Source organism: Leuresthes tenuis, unplaced genomic scaffold (genome assembly GCF_036924035.1).
Source record: "Leuresthes tenuis unplaced genomic scaffold, fLeuTen1.0.hap1 SCAF_11, whole genome shotgun sequence".
NCBI classification, from domain to species: Eukaryota; Metazoa; Chordata; class Actinopteri; order Atheriniformes; family Atherinopsidae; genus Leuresthes; species Leuresthes tenuis.
The window spans coordinates 32,853,010-32,859,641 of record NW_027325365.1 but is presented as its reverse complement, the minus strand read 5'-3'; positions in this window follow the sequence as shown (position 1 = coordinate 32,859,641).

Genomic DNA, 6,632 nt, shown 5'->3' with positions numbered 1-6,632 from the left:
GGGCAGAACTGTGGTAATAGTCAGAAAGTGCTGAGAATTTATTTATGAGTGTGATCGTGTGACTGAGAGACGTCTGTGAGTTCTGAAGGAAAAGTAATACATCATCAGCATAAAGACTTATTTTATGCTCAATATTTTGGGATTAATTACTCACAAACGGGTAAGAAAAGGTAGTATTGCCAGACCATACATGATCAAAACAGGGAGCGGAGGTGGTTCAGCTGCAAGGTGTGAATGTCTGACTATAGTTTGTAAAAAGCGGGTAAGATAAGGTGCGAATGCCCGACAATGTATGATCAAAAGAGGGAGCGGAGGTTTTCGGCTGCAAGAAGGTCTGAATGTCCACCCATAATTCCTGAAAAATGGGTAAAAAATAGGTGCGAATGCCAAACCATACATCATCAAAAGCAGGAGTGGATGTGTTCGGCTACAAGAAGATTTGAATGTCCATCAATAATTGCTTTAAAACATTAAAGAAAATTTTCGAACATCAAACCGCACATGATCATAAGCGGGAGAGGAGTTGTTCAGCTGCAAGAAGGTGTGAATGTCCACCCATAATTACTGAAAAATGGGTAAGAAAAGATGAAAATGCCCAACCATACATCATCAAAAGCAGGAGTGGATGTGTTCGGCTACAAGAAGGTTTGAATGTCCGACCATAGTTTGTAAAAAGCGGGTAAGAAAAGGTTCGAATGCCCGAATATAGACCATCAAAAGAGGGAGCGGAGGTGTTCCGCTGTAAGAAGGTGTGAATGTCCGACCATAGTTGGTAAAAAACGGGTAAGAAAAGGTTAAAATACCCGACTTTACACAATCAGTAGCGGGTGCGGAGTTGTTCGGCTACTAAAAGATGTGAAAGTCCGACCATGGTTTGTAAAAAGCGGGTAAGAAAAGGTGCTAATGCCCGAAAATGTATGATCAAAAGAGGGAGCGGAGGTGTTCGGCTGCAAGAAGGTGTGAATGTACACCCATAATTACTGAAAAATGGGTAAGAAAAGGTGCGAATGCCCAACTATACATAATCAAAAGCAGGAGTGGATGTGTTCGGCTCCAAGAAGGGTTGAATGTCTGACCATAGTTTGTAAAAAGCAGGTAAGAAAAGGTTTGACTGCCCGAACATACACCATCAAAAGAGGGAGCGGAGGTGTTCCACTGTAAGAAGGTGTGAATGTCTGACCATAGTTGGTAAAAAGCGGGTAAGAAAAGGTTAAAATACCCGACTGTACACAATCAATTGCGGGAGCGGAGTTGTTCGGCTACTAAAAGATGTGAAAGTCCGACTATGGTTTGTAAAAAGCGGGTAAGAAAAGGTGCTAATGCCCGACAATGTATGATCAAAAGAGGGAGCAGAGGTGTTCGGCTGCAAGAAGGTCTGAATGTCCAACCATAATTTGTAAAAACCGGGAAGGAAAGGCTCGAAAGCCCGACTATACACCATCAAAAGCGGGAGCAGAGTGGTTCAGCTGCAAGAAGGTCTGAATGTCCATCAATAATTGCTTTAAAACATGAAAGAAAATTTTCGAATATCATCCGCACATGATCATAAGAAGGAGAGGAGGTGTTCAGCTGCAAGAAGGTGTGAATGTCCACCCATAATTCCTGAAAAATGGGTAAAAAAAGGTGCGAATGCCCAACCATACATTATCAAAAGCAGGTGTGAATGTCAGATCATAATTTGCAAAAAGCTGATGAGAAAGGGTGAGAATGCCCGACTATACACCATCAAATGCGGGAGCGGAGGTGTTCGGCTCTGAGTAGGTGTGAATGTCCGACCATAATTGCTGAAAAATGTGTTAGAAAAGGAAAGAATGCCGGACCATACATCATCAAAAGCGAGAGAGGTGGTGTTCGGCTGCAAAAAGGTGTAAATGTTCGACTAAAGTTTGTAAAAAGCGGGTAAGACATGGTGCGAATGCCTGACAAGGTATGATCAAAAGCAGGAGCGGAGGTGTTCAGCTGCAAGAAGGTCTAAATGTCCATCAATAATTGCTAGAAAACATGAAAGAAAATTTTCGAAAATCAAACCGCACATGATCATAAGTGGGAGAGGAGGTGTTCAGCTGCAAGAAGGTGTGAATGTCCACCCATTATTCCTGACAAATGGGTAAGAAAAGGTGCGAATGCCAAACCATACATTATCAAAAGCAGGTGTGAATGTCAGATCATAATTTGCAAAAAGCTTATGAGAAAGGGTGAGAATGCCCGACTATACACCATCAAATGCGGGAGCGGAGTTGTTCGGCTGTGAGTAAGTGTGAATCTCCGACCATAATTACTCACAAACGGGTAAGAAAAGGTAGTATTGCCAGACCATACATGATCAAAACAGGGAGCGGAGGTGGTTCAGCTGCAAGAAGGTGTGAATGTCTCACTAAAGTTCAAATATATTAACAAAAGCGGGAGGAGAGGTCTTCGGATGAGAGTGGTTGAGAATTTCCAACCATAATCTATAAAATTCGGTGAAAAAAAGGTGTGATAGAACACTAAAAGGTGGAGCGGAAGTGTTCGGCTGCAAGAAGGTGTGAATGTCCGACTATATTTGGTGAAAAGCAGGTGAAGCAAGGTCTGAATGCCCAACCTTACATTATCAAAAGCGAGATCAGAGGTGTTTGGCTGCATGAAGGCCATAGTTTGCCAAAAGCGGGTAAGCTGCGAATGACCAACTAAATATCAACAAAAGTGGGGGCGGAGGTCTTCGGATGCAACTGGGTGTGAACATCCCACCATACAAGTATGGTGGAGAGGAAGCTGTGAACAGCCGACCATAGTTGGCAAAAAGCGGGTGAGAAAAGGTGCGAATGTCCAACCATACATGATCAAAACAGGGAGCGGAGGTGTTTGGCTGTGACAAGGTGTGAATGTCCACCCAAAATTAATGAAAAGCGGGCAACAAGTAGGTTTGAATGCCCAACCATACATCATCAAAAGCAGGAGTGGATGTGTTCGGCTACAAGAAGGTTTGAATGTCCGAGCATAGTTTGTAAAAAGCGGGTAAGAAAAGGTTCGAATGCCCAAACATACACCATCAAAAGAGGGAGCGGAGGTGTTCCGCTGTAAGAAGGTGTGAATGTCCGACCATAGTTGGTAAAAAATGGGTAAGAAAAGGTTAAAATACCCGACTGTACACAATCAATAGCGGGAGCGGATGTGTTTGGCTACAAGAATGTGTGACAGTCCGACCATAGTTTGTAAAAAACGGGTAAGAAAAGGTGCGAATGCCCGACAATGTATGATCAAAAGAGGGAGCGGAGGTTTTCGGCTACAAGAAGGTTTGAATGTCCGACCATAGTTTGTAAAAAGCGGGTAAGAAAAGGTTCAAATGCCTGACTATACACCATCAAAAGCGGGAGCGGAGGTGTTTGGCTACAAGAAGGTGTGAAAGTTCAACCATGGTTTGTAAAAAGCTGCTAAGAAAAGGTTCGAATGCCCGAATATATACCATCAAAAGCGGAAGCGGAGGTGTCCGGCTGCAAGAAGGTGTGAACGTCCCACCAAAGTTTGTAAAAAGCAGTTAAGAAAAGGTTCGAATATCCAACAAAACATAATCAAAAGCGGGAGCAGAGCTGTTCGACTGCAAGTAGGTGTGAATGTCCAGCCATAATTACTCACAAACGGGTAAGAAAAGGTAGTATTGCCAGACCATACATGATCAAAACAGGGAGCTGAGGTGGTTCAGCACCAAGGTGTGAATGTCTGACTATAGTTTGTAAAAAGCGGGTAAGATAAGGTGCGAATGCCCGACAATGTATAATCAAAAGAGGGAGCAGAGGTTTTCAGCTACAAGAAGGTTTGAATGTCCAACCATAGTTTGTAAAAAGCGGGTAAGAAAAGGTTCAAATGCCTGACTAGACACCATCAAAAGCGGGAGCGGAGATGTTCCGCTGTAAGACGGTGTGAATGTCCGACCATAGTTGGTAAAAAGCGGGTAAGAAAAGGTTAAAATACCCGACTGTACACAATCAATAGCGGGAGCGGAGTTGTTCGGCTACAAGAAGGTGTGAAAGTCCAACCATCGTTTGAAAAAAGCTGGTAAGAAAAGGTTCGAATGCCCGAATATATACCATCAAAAGCGGATGCGGAGGTGTTCGGCTGCAAGAAGGTGTGAACGTCCGACCAAAGTTGGCAAAAAGCAGTTAAGAAAAGGTTCATATATCCAACCAAACATAATCAAAAGCGGGAGCAGAGCTTTTCGACTGCAAGTAGGTGTGAATGTCCAGCCATAATTACTCACAAAGGGGTAAGAAAAGGTAGTATTGCCAGACCATACATGATCAAAACAGGGAGCTGAGGTGGTTCAGCTGCAAGGTGTGAATGTCTGACTATAGTTTGTAAAAAGCGGGTAAGATAAGGTGCGAATGCCCGACAATGTATAATCAAAAGAGGGAGCAGAGGTTTTCGGCTACAAGAAGGTTTGAATGTCCGACCATAGTTTCTAAAAAGCGGGTAAGAAAAGGTTCAAATGCCTGACTATACACCATCAAAAGCGGGAGCGGAGATGTTCCGCTGTAAGACGGTGTGAATGTCCGACCATAGTTGGTAAAAAGCGGGTAAGAAAAGGTTAAAATACACGACTGTACACAATCAATAGCGGGAGCGGAGTTGTTCGGCTACAAGAAGGTGTGAAAGTCCAACCATCGTTTGTAAAAAGCTGGTAAGAAAAGGTTCGAATGCCCGAATATATACCATCAAAAGCGGAAGCGGAGGTGTTCGGCTGCAAGAAGGTGTGAACGTCCGACCAAAGTAGGCAAAAAGCAGTAAAGAAAAGGTTCGAATATCCAAACATAATTAAAAGCGAGAGAGATTGTGTTCAGCTGCAAGTAGGTGTGAATATCCAGCCATAATTACTCACAAACGGGTAAGAAAATGTAGTATTGCCAGACCATACAAGATCAAAACAGGGAGCGGAGGTGGTTTAGCTGCAAAAAGGGGTGAATATCCAACTAAAGTTCAAATATATTAACAAAAGCGGGAGGAGAGGTCTTCGGATTAGAGTGGTTGAAATTTCCAACCATAATCTATAAAATGCGGTGAAAAAAAAAGGTGTGAAGGAATGAATTTTATAGCAAAATCCGAAATCATGCATAACTCCGCAAAAGGAACGTATTGCTCAACCAAAGGGATGCTTCTTTCTCATTCAGGGTAATATGAGGAACTTTATGCTTGATACATTTTAGACATGGATAACTATGAAGGACAAAGCAATTTTAACTTGGTTTGAGCAAAGCAATTCATTTTATAGGAAAATCCGAAATCGTGCAGGACTCATGAAAGTAAGCTTATTCTCGGATTCCTGATCCTCCAGTGTTGCTCTTTCCTATACTGCAAAATACAGCCTTGTTCTTTGTTGAAATCGATATAGACATTGATAAATATGAAGGACAAAGCAGTTTCCACTTTGTTTGAGTGAAGGAATTAATTTTATAGCAAAATCCCAAATCAAGCAGAACGTATGAAAATAAGCGTGTTTTCGGATTCCTGATCCTTCAGTGTTGCTATTTCTTCTACTGCAAAATACAATGTTGTTCTTTGTTGAAGTCAATCTAGACATTGATAAATATGAAGGACAAAGCAGTTTTAACATAGTTTGAGTAAAGGAATTCATTTTATACATAAAATCCCAAATCATGCAGAACGTATGAAAATAAGCTTATTCTCGGATTCCTGTTCCTTCAAGTGTTGCTCTTTCTACTACTGCAAAATACAACGTTGTTCTTTGTTGAAGTAAATCTAGACATTGATAAATATGAAGGACAAAGCAGTTTTCACTTGGTTTGAGTGAAGGAATTCATTTTATACATAAAATCCCAAATCATGCAGAACGTATGAAAAGAAGCTTATTCTCGGATTCCTGATCCTTCAGTGTTGCTTTTTCTTCTACTGCAAAATACAATGTTGTTCTTTGTTGAAGTCGATCTAGACATTGATAAATATGAAGGACAAAGCAGTTTTAACTTGGTTTGAGTGAAGGAATTCATTTTATAGGAAAATCCGAAATCGTGCAGGACTCATGAAAGTAAGCTTATTCTCGGATTCCTGATCCTCCAGTGTTGCTCTTTCCTATACTGCAAAATACAGCCTTGTTCTTTGTTGAAATCGATATAGACATTGATAAATATGAAGGACAAAGCAGTTTCCACTTTGTTTGAGTGAAGGAATTAATTTTATAGCAAAATCCCAAATCAAGCAGAACGTATGAAAATAAGCGTGTTTTCGGATTCCTGATCCTTCAGTGTTGCTATTTCTTCTACTGCAAAATACAATGTTGTTCTTTGTTGAAGTCAATCTAGACATTGATAAATATGAAGGACAAAGCAGTTTTAACATAGTTTGAGTAAAGGAATTCATTTTATACATAAAATCCCAAATCATGCAGAACGTATGAAAATAAGCTTATTCTCGGATTCCTGTTCCTTCAAGTGTTGCTCTTTCTACTACTGCAAAATACAACGCTGTTCTTTGTTGAAGTAAATCTAGACATTGATGAATATGAAGGACAAAGCAGTTTTCACTTGGTTTGAGTGAAGGAATTCATTTTATACATAAAATCCCAAATCATGCAGAACGTATGAAAAGAAGCTTATTCTCGGATTCCTGATCCTTCAGTGTTGCTTTTTCTTCTACTGCAAAAT